Source organism: Suncus etruscus, chromosome 11 (assembly GCF_024139225.1).
Source record: "Suncus etruscus isolate mSunEtr1 chromosome 11, mSunEtr1.pri.cur, whole genome shotgun sequence".
Lineage (NCBI taxonomy): Eukaryota > Metazoa > Chordata > Mammalia > Eulipotyphla > Soricidae > Suncus > Suncus etruscus.
Window position 1 is genome coordinate 20,450,548 of NC_064858.1, and position 23,134 is coordinate 20,473,681.

General features: G+C 40.3%; 1 pseudogene; it reads right to left on the bottom strand.

The window, feature by feature from the left end:
• Nucleotides 1–1,752: 1,752 nt before the first annotated feature.
• LOC126022010 (fatty acyl-CoA reductase 2-like) overlaps nucleotides 1,753–23,134 on the bottom strand; it is a 94,436-nt pseudogene continuing 73,054 nt past the window's right edge.

The window sequence follows — 23,134 nt, forward strand, 5'->3', positions numbered from 1 at the left end:
AAGAGGACTCAGTGACATTCTATAAGTGCCACAGATTGCAATGCCATTCTCCACAGAGAGAGGTCTGTGCATCTTTGTGCCTTAGCTCAACTTCACTGCTGGAATTTTGTGAAGAGGAGTTTTTGTTGTGCTTTTTTTGTTTTGTTTTTTTGTTTTTTGTTTTGTTTTTGGGCCGCACCCGGTGATGCTCAGGGGTTACTCCTGGGTATATGCACTCAGAAATTGCTACTGGTTTTGGGGACCATAAGAGATGCCAGATATCAAACCTAGGCTAGTCCTGGGTCAGCGGCATGCAAGGCAAATGTCCTACTGTTCAGGCCCAAGAAAAGGAGACTTTTGCTTTTTGGCAGAGGGAGGAGTCTAACTCAGGTACAGGCACAACACTGAGATAGGAAAACAATACACATTTGCATTTAAAATTAGCTCCCCACCGAATTTATTGACCTGATTCAGTATATCTTTGGAATAATGTCTTTATTCAGTTTCAGGGACAAACAGACTTTGATTTCTTATTTTCATAATCAGCATAACTAAAAATATATTGGTCCCAACTTCATTGTTTGCTTTGTTTCAGAGCTGTATTTTCTACCTTCACAAAGAGTTCACAGAACATAGAGGTCCCCTCAAGTGCCCTCTGGAGTGCAGATAGATCTCAAGACATTTTGGGAAGGAACTTTTACAAAAGCCTGAAGCCCTCATTTCTGAATAGCAGTAGTGATTGCAGATAAAGCGTGAAGAGAAACTCAATTCCTGTCTAAATTTCTAATATTTGTGTTAAATCATTTTTAGTTGAGAGCCCTAGATGTTAAGTTTGAATATTTTGTTTTAATATCAAACGTTATGCAAATAGGAGAAAGTTGGCTGACAGTTCTATGGTTTCTACCACTTGCTTTGCATTATCCATAAAATACTTTTTGACAAGGCAACACTTTTTTTTTTTTGGGCCACACCTGTTTGACGCTTAGGGGTTACTCCTGGCTATGCACTCAGAAATCGCCCTTGGCTTGGGGGGACCATATGGGACACCAGATGATTGAACCTCGGTCCATCCGCTTGCAAGGCAGACACCTAACCTGTAGCGCCACCTTCCCAGCCCCCAAGGCAACACTTTATAAGAGTTACTTCCTGTGCCTATTCTCTCAGGTCTTAACCCAAGTGGCTGGAATAATTAGTGTTGACAAATACACTGATCACCTAAAAGAAACCATTCATCTTTAGAGAAATATTAAAAACAATTTTCTTTATTTTTGCTTTCTTCTGTGGGGATTGTACTTCAAGCTGAGATGCATCTTCTTGGAATAGCAAAGAATGAAAGGCCAATGACTTCATGAATAAAAAGGAAACCCTTGAGGTTTGCAAGGAATTTTGGGGCACAAGGATTCTCAAGTTACACCAAGTTTAATTTAAAAACTTTTGACTAAAAACAGTATTTACATCTGGTGAGGAGGCAGATTGGAATGTGGAATATGTGGGGTCTGCTCAGTGTGAACCCATTTTGCTATCTCCCTCCTCAGAGCTTCTAGGAGTCAAGACATTCTTTTGTGTGCCTTGAATAGGACCCTCTGCAATAGATCTGCCTGAATTGTGTTGGCTTTTCCTAGAATGCATCTTTCTTAGGAGCTAAATATGAAGAGAGTGAAGAATCAGGTGTGAATGTGTGAACAACTTTGGGCCAGGTGAACAGCCATGGTTTAGTTTGCTGATGGAAAGGTATCAGAATGGCAGATAAAAAGGAGACACTGTCAGAGCCACTTAGATCTTGAATGGACAAGATTCCCTTAAGTAGGCGAGAAGCTCGTAGCTGAAGTTTACAAGAAAGAACCAGGTGTTTATCACTACCTGGGAGTGTGTGGTGAGAAAGTACCAGGTGAGAAGGATGAGGGCCGTGTTGAAGAGGTACTGCATTTTCCGGAGCCTAGGAACAGATATGGCCAGCATAAGGAGGAGTCTTGCCCTTTTAGTGACAAGCAGGCAGTACCTACTTTTTCCCACCTTCTATTACCAGAAAATACCGTCTGAATATTCAGCTTCCTTCCTTCCTTCCTTCCTTCCTTCCTTCCTTCCTTCCTTCCTTCCTTCCTTCCTTCCTTCCTTCCTTCCTTCTCTTTCATGTTGCTCTTCCAACAAGTCCCTTCCTCTTTCTTACCTTTACTAAAATCTTTTTTAACACAGCAGGGTGTTTTATTGTCATCATTGTTACATGGCTCCAACTGGCCCCTGGGGGCCACCTTTACTAAAATTTTAAAAGTGCTAAAGATCTTAGCCTGCTGCTGAGAGTTCCTCTACTATTTATGTTATGCAGATTATCTCCATAATACATGTGATAGGGAACATATCTGGTAGTGCAGACTCTCAGTTCTGGTTCCCAGACTCTCAATTCCAAGATTTTTCTTTTTTTTCTTTTTTTGGTTTTTGGGCCACACCCATTTGACGCTCAGGAGTTACTCCTGGCTATGTGCTCAGAAATCGCCCCTGGCTTGGGGGGACCATATGGGACGCTGGGGGATCGAACTGCAGTCCGTCCTATGCTAGCGCTTGCAAGGCAGACACCTAACCTCTAGCGCCACCTTCCCGGCCCCGACTCTCAATTCCAAAATCCATATGAAGCTTATTGCCCTTCCTCTAAGTATCCAACATTTACCATTGTGCTTCCTCAGGACTAATGATGAGGGAAAGGGCTTTCATACATTTGAAGTATTGGAAGAGTGAATAAATCTGTGCACACATGGTGTCATACAGTTAAAGTCTTTCCTGTTCTTTGCATTTTGCTACCACAGAACTGTGATGATAAGCAACTTTATTCATATCTGAGCCCTGGAGTTGCCTGCTTTGAGCTGCATTAACTCTTTTGATATAAAAAATACCTGCCCCTAAGGATATATCCATGACATCATGACACATGGACAGTGCACACATGTGCCCTTAATGCCACTCCTTACTTCCTGTTGAATATAAAACCAGCCACATGGTAAATCCTCCACAAACACTGTCAATAGTACTCACTTTTTCAATTGTTCTTTGACTTTGGGGATTCTAGACATATCCTCTTTCAATAAGTATTGCTTCACTCCATGAATTTAGTTTTCAGCATATTCCAGCCAGTTCAGCTGGCTCACATCAAAGTTAAATACCTAAGGGCCAAAGAGATGGCATAAAGGTAGGGCATTTGCCTTGCATGCAGAAGGACGGTGGTTCAAATCTCAGCATTCCATATGGTCCCCCAAGCCTGCCAGGAGCAATTTCTGAGCATAGAGCCAGGAGTAACCCCCGAGCGCTGCCGGATGTGGCCCCCAAACCAATAAAAACAAAGTTAAATACCTAAAAGACAAGACTAGGCTGTCCATGTCCAGCAGACACTCTTGGATGGCCAACTCATCCATTTGGGTAGCATCTACCCACATGAGGAACAATCCATGTGCAAGACAGGCTGGTCCCCTGCAAAATATGCTTGAATGGTTATTTCAGTAAGTGCCACTTAAGCTTGTATCAGACAAACACTTCACCTTTAGGAAGTCTTGTGTGAAAATGAAGGGAATCAAGTTTAGGCAAAGGATATTTTTTGTAGGGAACAGGTAACTAAAGTGTTTGCATTGAAGACAACAGAGTTTAATCCCCTGATTGAACATCAAATGGTTCTCAGAGCACTGTTGTGTGTGACACTAACCCTCTCTGACCCCTCCAATAAAAAAAACTTAAATGGGACAATACTTGGAGACCAAATCATATAATATATTGTTTCACCCATGTACAATATTGGTGTGTCCTATTAGTGATAATGTAAACTGGTGCAACCATCATGGAAAAGGGTGCCCAAGGACTGTCTCCTGCAACCCTGATTCAAAAGTAAAAATGGAGTCCAACAATTTTGGGCATTTATTTGAGAGCAGGAAAAACACATTAGGAACCATTAATTGGACCTGTGTTCACTGCAACAGCTGCAACAATAGTGAGAGAACAGACCACCTGTCCCTGATGAAGGACACACTAGCAACTATGAAAGTCTATGGAAGTCTAAAGCCAGCAACTGCATGACACTGGAAGGTGATCAGGTGCCTCTAGGGTACTGTTCTAAGGGAAACTGAGTGACATCAGTACAGGGCTTATATTTAGTGATGTCATGTACCATGCAAACTAAACTCCAGTTCTGAGAGCAAAAAACCAACTGCCAATGAGCTCAGGGATATCACAATACAGATGAAACATGTGCACCTACAATTCTGGGTCTTACCATGGAAATAAGCCAGTGGGAAAATTAAGGTTGATGTACATATTAGCAAAAGTGAAGTGAATAGTATAAACTATCCAGTGAAATCTCTGAGAAGGCAGGGAAAGCCTCGTTAGGGGCTGCATTCATCTTCCTCCCCAACCAAAGAGTGAGGGGCAAGGTGTTATGAGCTGTAAAGACTCTTAGTGATGCCAGATGACAGAGGGGGTGCAATGGCATCCAGTTTGCTGCCTGATATATGCTGTGGGGAAGGACAGGCACAGCCTTTGTATGCAGGTAAGCAGTGGGAGGCATTCCCTCCCCATGACCAGGCCACTTTCTAAATGGTATGTAAAGACTTGGGATCTTCTTGAGTATCCCACCCATGGTTTGCACTTACTTGTTGGTCCTCGGGTCCCAACTCTGCCATGAGCATCTCTGTGTTGTTCATGCTTCACTCCCAGCTGCAGTTCAAAAAGTACTCCTGCAAGTCAAGTGTTCTCAGAAGGCGATTCATGAGCTTCAGGTAACTATGAGGCAGCAATGGGAGCCAACTCCTTACCAGTTTGGGCCTCTGTAGGACCACAGAACAAAAGACAAACTACACAATACAAGGACACTGGGCACTATTCACACCCTAGTGCAACTAATGAAATATCACTAGACTTCCACTTTAAGTCAATCATTGCTGTGAACTCAGCCCCAACATAGCCCTGCTCACAGGTCTCCACTCAGCCCTCAACACTGGTCCCAGCATAGGAATCATCATCTCACTCACAGTCCCTGGTTCTGTGGGAGCTGGTATCAGGTCTTCAAGTATTTGGGACAAGAAGCACTGATGTCCAACTTCTGTCCCCTTAGATGCACACTGGGACAATTATCAGATGTCTAGCACGTACAGTGCCACCCATATGTGACCTTGGGTCATAGGACTTAACATTTTTATATTTTATATAAATATAACCAGTATATTTTATATACTGGTTCCAGGCAGGGGACAAGAAATCATGAGTGTTCCTACAGACCTGGGCAGACAGGGCACAGGTGCTAGTTCAGCAAGCTCAGGCATCCACCCTGTTTCTTAACCTCATTTTATTTTTGTAAACTGGGATTATAGAAATTCTCAGGTACAGCAAGAGCCCATAAAATTCAGACACTGCACATCATTGCTCTGCAGAGATCACAGACCCTGGGTGACATCAAGCACTAGGCAGGCTTGAAGCGGGATCCTGTGAAGCTGCCCTGCTTGGTCCAAGTTATCCCAAATGTCTCTGCCCGTAGACAGTGTGCCCATGCAAGATAGTGGCCACTTACTGGGGCTTCCGGCCTGTGAGCACCAGGAACAGGTCATAAATGGCTGCGGGACCCCTGTGGCTGACAGCATTCCAGTACTCCATGGACAAGGTGCTGCTGGCAAAGTTGGCGTTAGGTATCCTGAAAGCTCGCTCCAGGGGGACTTTCTCTAAGGTAGCCATGACCTGCATACCTGAGGATAGAATAGATAGAATTGTGAAGGGCCACCTGAGTGCAGTCAAGAATGAAGTCTGCAGGCACAACCCTACCTTGGAGCCCGAGTACTGCTTGGTTCCCATGTATGGTCAGGCGTGCCCAAGCATACCTAATATTTCCAGTCCCAATATTTTATCTTGGAGAAAGAGTTGGGTCTCACCCAATGGGGGCAGGGGTCACTTCTGATGGTGCTGAGGGACCATTTTTGGTGCTGGTGATGAAATTGGAGCAGGAGTTGATCCCGTCAAAAAAAATGCTTAAATAGTTGTGTCAAATGAGTGAGCAGACAAAAACCATGAGGTAGACTAAGATCTGGTTTCTTGTGGACAGGTAAACAGAACAAGTAGTACAGCCTGGCCTGTGTAAGGCCATGAATCCAAAACATGCATGCTGCCCAGTACCAATAGACTGAGGTCTTTTTGTAGCTCAGGCTTCTATTAAAAGTAATTCCTAGGGCCTGGAGAGATAGCACAGTGGCGTTTGCCTTGCAAGCAGCCGATCCAGGACCAAAGGTGGTTGGTTCAAATCCTGGTGTCCCATATGGTGCCCTGTGCCTGCCAGGAGCTATTTCTGAGCAGACAGCCAGGAATAACCCCTGAGCAATGCCCAAAAACCAAAAAAAAAAAAAAAAAAAAAAAAGTAATTCCTAAAGGCTGAAAGCTTGCTTCTGAGCAGCAACATAAAGAAATGGCTCAGTCAACACAGGAAGTATCAGAACATGGTTCCCAAGAGAGAGAGCAATGTCTGCTCCAAAAGACAGCACAGTGCTCCTGAGCAGTAGTGCTAGCTCCACTGTAATGCCAAAAAAATTCTTTCTCCTTTGGATGAGAAGCATCTAGCATTGCCAAAGCAAAAGCCAGTGTCTGTCTTTCTGTTTGTTTGTCTCTCTTCTCTCTATCTCTCTTTCTTCTCCTTCCCAGACTTTCTCTTCTTTCCTTTCTTTGTCTGTCTCTCTATTTCCTCTCTCCTCTCTTTCACTGAACTAATTTTATTTTAGGTGCAGTGACTCTTTTCCTGCCCAGCATTCTTTGCTCACGCATTCACAGCATGCCCTGTGTAAGCCTCTCAAAGCACTTCTGACCTGGCTAGGCTATTCCAGAATATTCTAGAAAATCAAGTGCCATGGAGCAGTTTTCATATTTTGGAAGCTAAAATACAGATTTGTGTCTACAATGGCCTCTTTCATGAGTGATATTTTAATTCTGTTACAAACATAAAGGAGGTTATATTTTTTGTTAATTTTTTTCAGTCAGGTGAATAACTGACTCCAATAACTCACTTGATGATCTAAAGAATTTAGATACAGAGAATTTCACCTTCCTTAAACCTCAGGTATACAAGATAAATGCTGTAACCATTTACCATCTCTCCAGTACTATCACTGTACTATCTCTCCAACTTCATAAATTCATGTTTAAGGTTTGTTTTTTTGTTTGTTTTAGGATCATACTCAGCAATGATGAGGGCTTATTTTTGGCTCTATGCTCAGGAGACAAAATTGGCAGTGCTCAGGGAACCATATGTGGTGGTGGGGATTAATCCTGTGTCAATCACATGCAAAGTTAAGTGTATTATCATTCTGGCCTGTAATTTTATTTTTTAATAATAAATATTTTGTTTTGGAGCCAAACCCAGTGATGTTCACGGGTTATTCCTGGCTTTGTACTCAGAATCACTCCTGGCAGGCTCGGGACCTTATGGGATCCTGAGGATAGAACCAGGTCGACCGTGTGTAAGGTAAAAACCCTGCCTGCTGTGTTATTATTTTGGCCCCTGTAGTTTTAAATAACTGCAGTAGAAGAGCGATAGCAGGACTGAAAGGCAGATTCTAGAAAAACAAAACTTTTTTAAATGCATAGTTATCTAAACAAGAGCCCAATGATTTAAATATTTTTAATATTATTAAAATCAGTTTCTAAATGGAAAAGTAGACGGCAAGCTAGTTATTACCTTAAGATATGTTATTTTTGTTCAAATAAAAATAATGGACATTGCAATGTCAGCCAGACACTGGTCACAAGCACCATCATGTATGACACTTGGTCACAGACACTGTCATATATAATATATATATGTATATATATGGGCCATATATAAAGGGAAGCACTGTTTTGTATGACACTTGATCACAGACACTGTTATAGACAGACATGGATCATAGTCACTGTCATGTGTGAGAGTCACAATGTCATATAGAGACATGACTTAGAGGCATTATCTGGTGACATGAGGTCACAGACACTGTTCCTTATAGATAGTGGGTCACACAAACTCAGTCACACTGACTCGAATATTCAACCCCCCCTGGAGCACTGCCATATATACACACTTACTGATTTCACCCAAGTATCAGGGGTTGAGGGCACCTGATGTACAGTGGTAGATTTGTATTGATTTTTGGCTAAAAATTGGGGGAAATTCATGTGAGTAAAGAGAAGACTAGGCAGAATGCAACAAAGAGAGTTCATGGTGCCCAGGAGTGGGGCCTTTTGGCACAGGGGAACAAGGAGACTGGACTGTGTATGTGTGGGTGGGGGCAATTGGCAGTGCTGGGTAGTAAAAATGAGCTTCTAGTACCTCCTCTATGATCCTAGTAGTCCTACTGCCTACACCTGCTGCAGGCGTCTTGTGCCTCAGCATCTCTAGTGGGGACGAATTCCTTCACTAAGGAAAGCAGGTACAAGAACAAACGAATATGAAATAGGAAATAATGAGACCACACAAAATACATTGCATGGAGACCTGCATCTGCAATAGACATGAAATAAATTTACTCTCCAGGCTGGGAGTATATAAAGGGTAAAGGGACAGTCATATTATGAAAGGAATGCTCGCATTTGTTTCTTTCAAAGTACAGGAGCTATCAATGTATATTGTTTGATTTAAAAACAAATACACATGGCTTTAGGTGGTTTGTAATCTTAGAATAGAATAGGTTTCAGTTAGGAGCCAGAGAATAAAAGAAAAGCTAATTTCTTACATATCAAAGTAGGTCCTGGCCCTAGGTGTCATTACTGATGTAAATGAGTAGCAGGAATCCTGGTTTTCTTCCTAATAACAAATATCCTTAACCTTAGGGAATAGTTTTCCAGCTAGGGGATAAGACCCACTTCCTATGGTCTGGTTATGGAAAGAGATAAAACTTATATGAAAGGGGTACAGATTTATACCTAGTAAATAGCCTAATTCTACACTGGCCAAACCTTTTTGTTAGCAGGTATTCAAAGTGACAGGGAAAGTCCCTGAGGCGAAGTCATCCTGCTGTGGTGCTCAAGACAAGGAGAGAAGACTTTGTCTTGAAGATGCTATGTTTTGACTCAGCCTTTAGAAGTAAATAGACTGACAGAAAAAGACCAAGCCTGTCTTATTTAGTGCGGAAATTTCTCTGAGAAAAGGAATTTGATAGAGGCCCTATTTCCAGCCTGTAATTTTTACAAAGGAGAGGTAACCAAATAATGACCGAAAATGTAATGCCAAGCATCTCTTTGGAAATTCCTCAACCATCCACACAGAGGAAAAAGGAGTCCACAGCAGGCCTTTTGAGGAACCCCGTGGGGGTTATTTCAGTTCTCTCCACCAGGAAGATCTGAGGATATATCTGGTGGGTTGAGCTCCCCTAAAAGTGTATGTATGCCGTGGCATACACCTGGCTGGATGCTAATCAATTTGTAATGCTAGAGAACTCACTTTCCACTATTACTGACACTCTGCCTATCTCTGTCCTGGAAACTTCATGCTGAGCAGCTTTATCTGCATTTATCAGGGTCAAGGCATTGGCTGAGGTGACTTGTCAATCACAGACCCTGTCTCCAGATCCACTTGCTTAGAGGTGCCCAGAAATGTGGCCCTGTACTCTCTAAGAATCCGTGTCACACCTATGTACTGCTGTGTAGCAGCCAACAGACAAAATGAGGTTGACCATGATGTCCACTGGAATCACATCTGCCAGAGCTCTCGGAGAAGCCTTTACAGAGTGGATCAGCCCTTTTCCAATCTGTGGAGGTGAGAGAACAGGACTGTGCCTAGGCATCATGAGTTGTGACCCTCTATGTATGGAATAAACATGGCCTGGCTAAGATCTCTGCCCCTCAACACCATAGTGGCATGCCTTGGGCCACACTTCCTGGAAAACAGGTCCTAGATCCATCTGGATATATATTCGGAATATATATATTGGGTATATATATATATTTGGGAAGTCTTGGAAAGCAAGGATGCAGCTTTATAAATCACATAAAAAGATTCTCTCTGAGCAGAGTAGCATAAAACTAAGGCAGACAGAAAGAGTGGCAGTAGGATCCTCTTTGTCATTCAGAAGTGCCATTTCTGTACCCAGGTCAGTACCCAGATAAGAGCACAGCCACTCTGTCTCACTCGCTGGTTGTAAATTTCTTCCAGTCAATAAGTCACACCATAACACACAATAAACACCTATAGACACTAAGATTACAGTAGGAAAGCAAAGCAGAACTCAACCATGCTTAGTGAGCAAGGATGGTAGTTCTAAAGACCCAACCAATATCAGCCAGCTATGTAACCTCTCTCATAGGATTTTTGAGAAAGAAAATGTTGAGGGTTTTCCTTTTTTTTCTTTTTTTCTCTCTCTCTGTTTTGTTTTTGGGTCACACCCAGCAGCACTCAAGGGTTCCTCCTGACTCTGAGCTCAGAAATCACTCCTGGCAGGCACGGGAGACAATATGGAATGCCAGTATTCAAACCACCATCTGTCTTCAATTGGCTGTGTGCAAGACAAACACCTTACCACTGAACTATCTCTCCAGCCCCATTGTTAAGGATTTTCAAGGAACTCAAAGAATCCATAAAATCAAGACCTAAGAGGATACAAAAGTAGAAATAAGAAAGGCTGGAGCAGTGGTGTAAGCATTAGGTAGGACATTTGCCTTGAATGCGCTAACCTAGGAAGGACCATGGTTCGATCCCCAGTCTATCGATTCTGGTTTGGTCCCCCAAGCCAGAAGCAATTTCTGAGCACATAGCCAAAAATATCTGCTGAGTGTCACTGGGTTTGGCAAAAAACAAAGTAGAAAATTAGAAAACTTCAAACAGATGAAATAACTAAAAAACACTTAATGGGAAAAAAAGAAAACCTCACTGAAAGTCCTTTTGAGCAACTACAGGTGAAATAATCAGTGAGCTCAAAGATGAGGTGTATAACATCCATAGACAACAACAGTAGATGAAAAGGAGCTTAAAATAAATTAATGACTGTTAAGAGAATTTGAGGCTGAATTCAAGAGGCAGACATAAGAATAGGAGGCATTCCAGAAGGCCAGGAAGAAAATCCCTATGAAGAAACAGCAGTCAAGACATCATTGTTGAGAAGTTGCACACACACACACACACACACACACACACACACATCCTGGAGGCCATCTAAAAGAGATACAAATAGAAATACTCTAAGATATCCTAATCAGAATTATAAAACCTATATAGAGATAGAAATCTAAAAGGAGCAAAATAAAATAAGGAAATCACATACATAGGAGCACCCTTAAGATTTACAGCAGAGGGGCCAGAGTGGTGATGCAATGGTAGGGACTTTCAACAGATGAATGGCTAAAAACAACTGTGGTACATAAACACAATAGAGTATTATTCAGCCATCAGGAGAGACAAAGTCATGAAACTTTCCTATACATGGTTGCATATGGAAACTATTATGCTGAGTGAAATAAGCCAGAGGGAAAGATATAGATACACAATAGTCTCATTTATCTATGAGTTTTAATAAAAATAAAAGACATAAAGTAATAATGCCCAGAGACAATAGAAATGAGGGCCAAAAGGACCAGCTCAAGATATGAAACTCACCACAAAGTGTAGTGAGTGCAGTTAGAGAAATAACTATACTAACAACTATCATGACAGTGTTAATGAGAGAGAGAGAATGAGAGAGAGAGAGAGAGAAGTAGAATGCCTGTCTCAAATACAAGTAGGGGTCGGGGAGGAGGGAGTTAAGAGTCATTGGTGGTGGAAATATTGCACCGGTGAAGGGAATGTGTTATGCTTATGACTGAAACCCAAATGCAATCATGTTTGTAATTATGGTGCTTAAATAAAGATATTATAAGAAATAATTAATTAAAACCATATTAAAAAAGAATACTTTAATTAGCCAGACTCTCATTCCAATTTGATGTATACATACATAACTTTACAGGTAAACAACAATCCAGGAAATTCATAGACTAAAAACCAAATTAAAAAAAAACTAAATGGGCAACTGTAAGATAAAAAAATCCCACAAATTAGCCAAGCTTCTAAAATAATATGACACAAATTCCATAAAAAGAAGTCACAGTGTTAATTAACTAAATGCATCAATTAACAGACAGAGTGGCATGGAATTTAAAAAATTGAATTTGACACTTTCCTGCCTGCAAGAAATACATTTTCATAGTCAAAACAAACAAAGTTTTGAAGTCAAACCTTGGGAGACAATTCTTCCAGCAAACAGCTCCAAAACTGCTAATATCAGACTAATATCAGACAACATAGACTTCAGGCTCAAAATGTTTTAAGAAACAGAAGGGTCATTTCTTAATATTGATTTCTTTATAATCAATATGTACATAACGAAGAAATCATACTTCTAAAAGTATATGCATCTAATTAGGGCCAACAAATACATAAAATAACTTAACAGCCTTAAAGAAAGGCATCATTAGTAACACTATTATAGTTTGAGTTATGCTCTAGCACATTTGCTCTAGCACATCCTGGTAGATCAACCAGGCTAAAACAACAGGTATATACTTACTGGTTTTGGAAAAAGAAATTGAATAGAGGGGGCTCATAGATATTTATAGGGCTTTCATTCTCCAAAGGACATAGAACATTCTCCAAGATAGACTACATATTGGGACACAAAACTTACTTCAAGAAAATCATGAGCATAGAAATTGTATCAGTTATCTTTTCGGACCATGATTCACTTTAAATCGAAAGGAACTACAAAGAGAAATGGATAGATAACTATAAACCTAGAAATTAAATCATATGTCAAAAAGGAAATTAAAAAAATTAAAAACAAAGAATTAGGACAGAAGTGCTAGAATTTCTGGGACACAACAAAATGATTTTAATAGGAGGAAAATATACAGCTTTACAAGCACTCATCAGGAATGATTAATAAGCCCATATAAATAACCACACTGCACAGCTTAAGAAATTGGAAAGTGGGAGCCAGCTGGTACTGCTGTGCCTCTGTAGCACAGCAGACATCATTGGACATTTCTCTTCTTGCTTTGGCCTAATAACTGATCCTGTGTGGCATTCTTCCCTGACGGCTTCTCTTCCTTGGAAGTGAGTTGACACATCCACAAGGGTGTAGCCAGCTGGTTCAGCTGTGTCTCTGCAGCACAGCAAACATCTTTGAACATTCTCTGCTTGCTTTGAACTAAGACTTGATCATGTGGCATTCTTCCCTGAGGGATTCTTCACTGAGGGCTCTTCTTCCTTGGAGGAGAGTTGCATCACTCACAAAGGGTGAAGCTAGCTGTTTCTGCGGTGCCTCTGCAGTACAGCAGACATCTTTGTACATTACTCTGCTTGCTTCAACCTAACAAATGTGCGGCATTCTTCAATGATGGCTTCTCTTCCTTGGAAGTAAGATGACCCACCTACAAAGGGTGGAGTCAACGGAGTACAGCAGCTCCGCTTTGCTTTGTGGCTGCACACAGCATATAGCCAATGAATACCACCACAACACATAGAAAAACCCACAATAAAAGTGTGACAATGAGGAAAGAATGCAGACAACACCAGGCATAGAGAATGCATATGACAACTCTAATGACCCAAAAAAGGCCAACTGCTTAGTCTCTGAGATATTGGGTTTAGAGAAGAAATATGGAGGATGTTCACAGAACTCAAAGAAAGCATAAATCGTGTTGAACAGAACACTAATAAGAATCAAGAGAATATGGAAATAGAAATAAGAAAACTTCAAATTGAAATAACAGGTCAAAGAACAGGCCTGAATAACTCAGTAGAGGAATTGAAAAACTCAATTGAAAGCCTCTCCAACAGGGTAATATTAGCTGAGGATAGAATTAGTGAGCTGGAAGATATGATGCATAACAACTCCTTACAGCAAAAGAGATTGGGAAAAAGCCTTAAAGCAAATGAACAGACAAAGGGAAAATTACTCAAAGAATATGAACAAATGAAAATAGAAGTCTTCAATAAGCTCAACAGAACAACTTAAGAATCATTGTAGTGCCAGAGACCCAGGAAGAAAATCTCCAAGAAGAATCAACAGTCAAGAACATCATCATGGGGAGACAAAATGAACAGACACTTTGACAAAGAAGAAATACAAATGGCTAAAAGGCACATGAAAAAATGCTCCACATCATTAATCATCAGGGAGATGCAAATCAAAACAACTACGAGGTACCATCTCACACCACAGAGACTGGCACACATCACAAAGAATGGCAATATGCAGAGCTGGTGGGAATGTGGAGAGAAAGGAACTCTTATTCACTGCCAGTGGGAATGCCGTCTGGTCCAACCTTTGTGGAAAGCGATTTGGAGATTTCTCCAAAAGCTGAAAGTTGAGCTCCCATACGATCCAGCTATACCACTCCAAGGGATATATCCTAGGAACACAAAAATACAATACAAAAATCCCTTTCTCACACCTATATTCATTGCAGCATTGTTTACAATAGCCAGACTCTGGAAACAGCCTGGATGCCCCTCAATATATGAATGGCTAAAAAACTATGGTACATATACACAATGGAATATTATGCAGCCATCAGAAGAGATGGAGTCATGAAATTTTCCTATACATAGATGTATATGCAATCTATTATGCTGAGTGAAATAAGTCAGAGGGAGAGAGATAAACACAAAATGGTCTCACACATCTATGAATTTTGAGAAAAATGAAAAACATTTGTGTAATGATTCTCAGAGACAAAATAGAGGAGGACTGGAGGGTCCAGCTTCTGACATGAAGCTCAACACAGGGATCATTTAGTGCAGCCACAGAAATAATTACACTGAGAACTTGTTGGTTACAGTGACTTGACAGTGACCATTTTGCTGTAACCTCTCTGCCATTTTCCAGTTTTGCACCTGCAAACTGGCTACGTGCTGTTTTGCTACAAGGCCCCTGAGCCAGCAGGAAAAAATGCAGCCACAAAAGTAATAAATAACTTTTTAGCCCAGGGGAGAGGAACACAGCCTGGTACCACTCCCAGGAATGAAGCTATACTCCCCTGGCCCACATTCTCAAGTTAACAAGGCATTCATTATTGTTTTTGTGCAACATTGTTTTTGCAAAGTTATTTTCTTGAGAACTAACCCCACCAAAAATCTGTTAAGAGTTTAGGAATGTAGTTAGGCAGCCCCTACCCAGGGTCACAAGATGGTTCCATGGAAACTGCTTATCCAGCATGACTTGCAAAATGTACTGCCCCCTATCCCACTGCCCACTTCCCATATTTGGAAAATGATTTACTTTCTTTGTTTCACTTGGCCTGAGCTGTGTTTTTACCTTATTTGGAATAATGAAGTAGCTTGCACGCCAAAAAGATGAATGACATTGCCTTTTGCCTGCCCCCTTCACCTTCACTATATAAGAAGGTGCAGAACCTTATTAAAGTGCCTTTGAACGAAATATTCTGTCTTGGGTCGTTTTTATTAACCTCTCTCAAATTTTTTCAAGGTGTGGATCATGATCTGAGCCTCGCAAAATTAAGGTGCGGCTGTCCGTGAGCCTCTCGACCACTCTCCGCTGGCCGGGCCCCTCCGGGGGGCTTACAGGACCCCGCATTTTGGCGCCCAAATGTGGGGCATGACCACCACCGCACTCGGATGACCAGGCAGCAAGTCCAGAGCCTTTTTGTAAGTCGCAGAATACCCCATCAGGGTGGTGCAGAATAGATTAGCCTTAACAAATTACGATATATCTGTCTTCCCATTCGCTGCCCCTGATTGGCTTTTGGGGCTTCACCCATCAGATTCGCGACCATGGGTGCCACGTTGAGTACTGAGCTTAAATTCATTCAAGATATCCAGTCTGAATTGAAACGCAGACATATAGAGGTTACCAAAAAAGATATTTGTAATTTCTTGATGTTTGTTCATGATGTTTGCCCTTGGTTCGTTATAACCTGCCCAGAAATTGTTACATCTACTTGGGATAAGGTTGGTAACGATTTAAGTGATCATTTTGCTGCTAATAATGAACCTGACAAAGAAAAGGTGATTTTACAATATTGGAGTCTGCTTAGAGACATTATTGTTGCCAGAGGTAATGAGAAAACTGCCAACAAAATTGTCCATGCTGCCGAATCCCATCTTGAACAAGCCTCTCGTGAGTGTTCTCGGGCCTCCTTCTGCTCTGATTCTGTTTCTCAATTTCCTTCTTCTTCCTCTGACCCTTTGTCTTCAACCTCAACCACTTCTGCTGCTGCACCTCCTGTGAAAGATTCTAAACAACCCATCACATCCCTAACTAATGCCTCCAACTCTTTCTTCGCTTCAAAACTAAAACCTGCCCTTAAAGATCTTACTGAACTGCTTCAGGCAGTCAAAACCTATGGCACCCAGGCTGCCTATACTATATCTTGCCTTGAAGCGCTGGGAAACGGCGGCGCTGTCTCCCCCACTGAATGGCGCAATATCATCTGCACGGCACTTAAAGCTGAACTCTTTGTCTCCTGGGAAGCTGACTTTTTCCCCGCTGCAAAGCCCTTGCAGGCAGGCAGGGATTCTGATCTCTATGCTTGTATAGCTGGCCTCACCCCTTTTCATACATTAAAGGCACAGCACACACTTTCCAGGTCCCAGCTTGCCAACATGGCTCTTGCTGCCCTCCATGCCTGGAAGTTGCTCCTCAGAGCCAGCGTTCCAGCAGCTCCCCACACGCGGCAACAAACTGTTGCTGCTTTCTCCCTCCCCCCCTTCTGACTTGAGTTCCCAACTCACCACAATTACATCCATGGTCTCTCACCTCTCTAACAAACTTGATAGTGCTCTTGGATCAAAAACTAGCACTACTACTTTTCCTGTCTTTCTCCCTAATGGAGAAAGTCTTCCCCTGCCTGCTCAGCGGCCTCCGCCACCGCTCCCTTCTCAAACGCCTCCCACTGGTCCCCACACCCCAGGGGAAAAATTCTAAATGCCCAGGAAGCTCAGTCCCTAACCATGGCAGATTCCCTCCTCTCACTGCTCCCCTCTTAAAGCTATAGAAAAGAAACTACTTGGCCAAATTGAAAATCTTAAACAAATTTTAGGCCTTCAAAAACAGGCTGCTTCTCTTAATTCACAAGTTTCTGTCCTTCAGGCTTTCCCCCACCCTCCTAATGTTTGATCCACTTCTTTGAAGAATGTCATGGGTATATTTAGAGGGATTGCATTAAATCTGTACAATGATTTGGGGAGTATTGCCATTTCAATTATGTTAATCCTTCCAATTAAAGATCAGGGTATGTGTTTTCATTTCTTTGTGTCCTCTCTTATTTCTTGAAGCAGGCTTTTGTAGTTTTATTTGTATAGGTCCTTCATGTCATTAGTTAAGTTAATATTTGAGTTTGGCAGTAATGTGAATGATATTGCTTTTTAATGACCATTTATTTTCTATCATTACTAGTTTATAAGAAGGCCATTGACTTTTGTGTGTTCATTTTGTAGCCTGCCACTTTGCTATATGAACCTGTTGTTTCTAAAAGCTTTTTGGCAGAGTCTTTAGGATTTTCTAAGTATAGTAATATGTTATCTGAGTTTGACTTCATCCTTTCCTATCTGGATGATATCTTTTTCTTGCCTAATGGCTAGAGAAAATACTTCCAGTACTATGTTCAATAGGAGTGGTGAGAGAGGGCAGAATTTTTTTGCGCCAGATTTTAAGTGAAAGGCTTTTATCTTATCTCCATTGAGGATGATATTTCCTATTGGCTTGTGGTAGATGTCCTTGACTATATTGAGAAAAATTTCTTTCATTCCCATCTTGATGAGGGTTTGTATCAAGAATGGATATTTATTGAATGCTTTCTCTGCATCTATTAATATGATCATATGATTTTTATTATTTTTGTTGATATGGTGTATTGTGTTGATTTATTTATGGATGTTACAATATCCTTGTATTCATGGGGTGAAACATACTTGGTCATCGTGAATGACCTTCATGACGAGGCATTGGATCTCATTTTTCAGAATTTTGTTGCGGATCTTTGCATCTATGTTCATCAAGGATATTGGTCTGTAATTTTATTTCTTGGCAGAATTTCTGTTTGGTTTTGGTGTCAGTGTGATATTAACTTCAAAAACCTATTTGGAAGTATTCATGTTTTTTCAATTTTATGAAAGAGCCTGAAAAGTATTGGTAGTATTTCCTCTTGAACGGTTTGAAAGAATTCATTAGTGAACCCATCTGGGCCTGGGCTTTTGTTTTTGGGAAGACTTTTGATTAGCGTTTTAGTTTCCTCAATAGAGATGGGGCTGTTTAGCTATGCTACCTCATCATTATTTAGTTGTGGAAGGTTATAAGAGTCCAAGAATTTTCCATTTCTTCAGGTTCTCATGTTTTGTGGCATAGAGTTTCTCAAAGTAGTCTTTGGTTACCCTTTGAATTTCTACAATATCTGTAGTCATCTCCTCATTTTCATTTCTAATCCAGTTTATCAAGTTTCTTTCTCTCCTTTTCTTTGTGAGTTTTGGCAGTGGTTTATCAATATTGTTTATTTTTTCAAAGAACCAACTTTTGTTTTTGTTGATCTTTTGTATTGTTTTATAAATTTCCACTTCATTGATTTCTGCTCTAAGCTTTGTGATTTCCTTCTGCCTACCTATTTTTGGTTCCTTTTGTTGATCATTTCTAATTTTATAAACTGTGTCATGTAGCAATTTTTGTGGGCCCCTTCTTCCTTTCTGATGTGTGCTTGAAAATTCTGTAAATTTTCCTCTCTGTACCATTTTTACTGTGTCCCATAAATTTTGATAATTTGTGTCTTCACTGTCATTTATTTCCAGAAATGTTTTGATTTCCTTTTTGTTTTCATTTCTTACCCATTGGTTGTTCAGTACTAAGCTGTTTAATTTCCATGTGTTAGTTTTTCTTCTATGTCCCTTTGTAGTTCACAATAATTTTAGTGCCTTGTGATAAACAAAGGTAGTCTGCACAATTTCTATTTTATGGAAGTATGTTTTATGGGCCAGCATGTGGTCTATCCTGTGGAATTACCCATGTGCATTGGAATAGAATGTGTATCCAGGTTTCTGGGGATGGAGTTCCCTAATTTATTTGCAAATCCACTTTCTTCCATTTCTCTTTTCAGAGCTAGTATATTTTTGTTAGGTTTCAGTCTTGTTTACTTATCAAGGGGTGACAGGGCATTATTGAGTTCTCCCACAATTATTATATTGCTATTGATATTTTCTTTCAGATTTGTCAACAATTGTATTTAATATTTTTCTGGTCCCTTAATGGGTATGTATATGTGTAGGTGTGTTAATTTTTCCTGTTGTACTTAGCCCTTAATTAGTAAGAAATGTCCATCTTTGTCCCTTATGACTTTTCTGAGTCTAAAGTTTGTGTTTTCTGGTATTAGCATGGCCCCTCCAGCATTTTAAGGGTATTGTTTGCTTGGATACTTTTCCTTCAGCCTTTGATTTTGAGTCTATGTTTGTTCTGACTATTCAGGTGTGTTTCTTGTAGGCAACAGAAGATTGAATTCAGTTTTTTGATCCACTTAGCCACTCTATGTATCTTAACTGGTATATTTAGTTGACTAACATTAAGAGAGAGAATTGTCATAGAATTTAGTGCCATCTTTGTGTAGAAGTTTGGTATGTCTGTTAGTCTAAAAAGAGACCTTTCATGTTTTCCTTTTTTTTCTATTTTTTTTTTGGTAGTTTTTGGGTCACACCCGGCAGTGCTCAGGGGTTACTCCTGGCTCCATGCTCAGAAATTGCTCCCGGCAGGCACGGGGGACCATATGGGACACTGGGATTTGAACCGATGACCTCCTGCATGAAAGGCAAACACCTTACCTCCATGCTATCTCTCCAGCCCCTCTATTTTTTCTTTTAAGGCTGATTTTGAGTATGAAAATTTTCTGAGCTGTTGTTGTTGTTGTTGTTGTTGTTGTTTGGTTTTTGGGCCACAAGTTTCTTGTGACACATCTGCTGTAAATCTTTTTTTTTTTTCAGGAGATATCCGCTTTATTTAGTGAATAAAGCTGAAGAATAATCTGCCCCAGAATCCTGCTGTAAATCTTAGGACTTTCCTTTGAATGTAATTTCCCTTTTGATCTTGCTGCTTTCAGTATTAATTGTAACTAGGATGTGTGTTGGGGTACTTTACATTGGGTCTTTTTTAGCTGGCTTTCTTTGGTAGTGCAGTATTTGGTTGCATGTAGTTTTTACCTCTGGGAATTTTTCTGCCCTGATAGCTTTGACTGCTGATTCTTCCTAGGGATTTTTGTCCTGGGTCTCTGGGACTCCAATGATTCTTATGATTTTTTTCTGTTGAGCTTATCAAAGACTTCTATTTTTATCTGTTTACATTCTTTGAGCAATTTTTCCATTGATCATTTGCTTTAAGACTTTTTTTTCAATCTCTTCTGCTATATAGAGTTGTTATGCATCTTATCTTATAGGTGTCCAACCTATATTTCCAAGAATATCTGTGAACAAAGAAGTTTAAGAATTATTTTGTATATAATAAAATTAAGGTACTAAACATATTGATAGTGAGCACTGCAGCAGGAGTCCCTGGTATCCAATGATATTCTTTATCTGATTCTGTGGATAAAAACATTAGTACATTATTACAGGCCTTTGTATTGAGAGGTTGATTGAATGCCTATTCGCTCTAAATAATTGTTTCTCTTGTTGCAGATTTCTCTGTAGTATAAAAGAGAGTATAGGCTTTGTGCTTCTTTTCTTCAATGGATTTGATCTCATCTCCTTACCATACCCTGGCACTTATGGTGTTCAAAGTATCTACCAGTTAGACCTTTGTGTTTATTCTTAGAGTTATTCTAAATGCCACATGTAAGTGATATCGTTTTGTGTTTATCCTTTTTCTTCTGGCTTACTTCATTTAACATAATATTTTAGTTCAATCCATGTTGCTGTGAATTACATGATTGTTTCATTTATTGCTATGTAGTATTTCATTGTGTATATGTACCATAGCTTACGATCCTTCTCTCTTCCCTTATATTCCTTCCTTCTTTCTTTTCTTATTGCTTTTCTTTCTTTCTTTATTTTTGTTTGTTTTGGGTCACACCCAATGAAGCTTTGGAATTACTCCCAACTTTGAACTCAGGAGTCACTCTTGGTAGGCACAGTATCAAATGGATTGCTGGGAATCGAATCTAGGTTGTCCACCTGCAAGGCAAGATCCCTACCACTGTACTATCACTGTGGACCCTAAACTCCACTTTTCATATAAAAGTTCTTGTCATGAATCGAACCTAGGCCCATCCCTGGTTGGCGTGTGCAAGACAAGTGCCCTACTGTTTGTGCTATTGCTTCAATCCCACAAAGGAATTTTAATTAGAGAGAACTAGAATTACAGCAGTTTTAGGATGTTGATTCTGTGGATATTTCTTCTCGGGAAGTTAAATTGTAGGCATATAAAAAAGAAAATGAGTGGTGTAGAATTTCTTTGGATGAAGATTGTAACAGATAATTTCTTTACAAAGAACTCTGAAAATTATTTGGTACTCATCTACATATAAAAGTAATTTTAACTAAGTTGTCATGCGTTCTAAATACCAAATTTCAGTGGAATTGAACTATTCCAGTAAAAATTGGTTATAGAAGAAATTTATTTGGGGGACTCTCCTTTGATCTAGCTATTTTATTTATTTGTAAGTTATTTGATTTAGACATTACGATCTACAAAGTTCACAAGAGAGTTGTTTTCAGCATTACATGTTCCAGCACCAGTCATACCACCAGTTAACATTTCCTCCACCATTGTTCCAGTTTACCAGATAACCCCACACTTGCCCCCTTGACAGGCAAGAAATACTTTACCTTTATATTGCTTATTAAAACTCAATGACAAATGCAGTTATAAAACAGTAAAAGGAACCATGTAAAAATTATATATCTCCCAGGGCCAGAGAGATAGCATGGAGGCAGGGCCTTGTGTGCAGAAGTACAATGGTTCAAATCCCGGCATTCCATATGGCCCCCCAAGGCTGCCAGGAATGATTTCTGAATGCAGAGCCAGGAATAACCCCTGAGTGCTTCCAGGTGTGACCAAAAACCAAAAAAAATTATATCTCCCAATGGGATCATTAAGTTATTAAGGATTTACTATGCTGTTTGTATGTTGGTGTCAGATGTAGCTGTGGATTGCTGTGCCTGGAAAGATTTGACAACATCATGCCCTTTTTGGTAATTAGTTGTGGAATTTCTATTTTAAATGTTTGGTTGGGGACCATACCTGGGGGTTATTCCTGGTTCTATTCTCAGGAATCATTCCTGGAGAGTCTCAGGGGCTATAAGGAATGCCAGGGATAGAACCCACATTAGCTGTTTGTAAGAAAGATGCCCTCCGTGCTGTATTACCACCTGGTCCCCATTTTTTATTTTAATGAAATTTGAACAGTTGATTCAAAGTATGTCTTATATGCAGAACCAGATTTGAAAGTACATTTGCAAAAACATTTTTAAAGCTATTTCATATTATATTTGGATGTAAATAAAAATTAATTTGATCAATAATTCTTTCAAGTGCAGAAACTCATTTATGCTCTGTGTAATAGTAAGGTGGGCCTGCCAGCCATGGAATGATGAGGTTACATGACCCAGAGCTGTAATACTTCCAGAACTGGGATCCCACTGACAGTTTTGACCTCTGGCAACTTTACAAGAAATTTGATGGTCTCTTAAATCACTTCAGGTGAATGTATATCTCAGTTGTTGTTTCATTGCATTTCAATAGGTGGAATCAATCCATGAGGTTTGCAAGGAATTTTTAGATGTAAAGAATTCTCAAGTTACAGAAAGTTTGATTAAAAAGCTTTTGACTAAAAGTAATATTTTTATCTGATGGTGAGGTAGATTGGAGTGGGTAATGATATAGGGTCTAGAAAGTGTGAACTCACTTCGCGATCTCCCGCCTTTGAGCTTTTCAGGAGGCCTAGGCATTCCTTTGTGTGACGTGAATGGAACCCTCTGCGATAGGTCTGCCTGAATTTTGTTGGCATTTTCTAGACTGTATCTTGCTTAGGGACTAGATATGAGCAGAGTGTAGAATTAGGTGTGAATGTGTGACTATGCTTTGGGCCAGGTGAACTAGGGTGTGTTTGTTATTCAATGAATTTTGAGCACAGTCATGGTTTGGTTTGCTGCTGGAGAGGTATCAGTGTGGCAGATTAACAGGAGACACTGTGCCTCTTAGATCATAAGTGG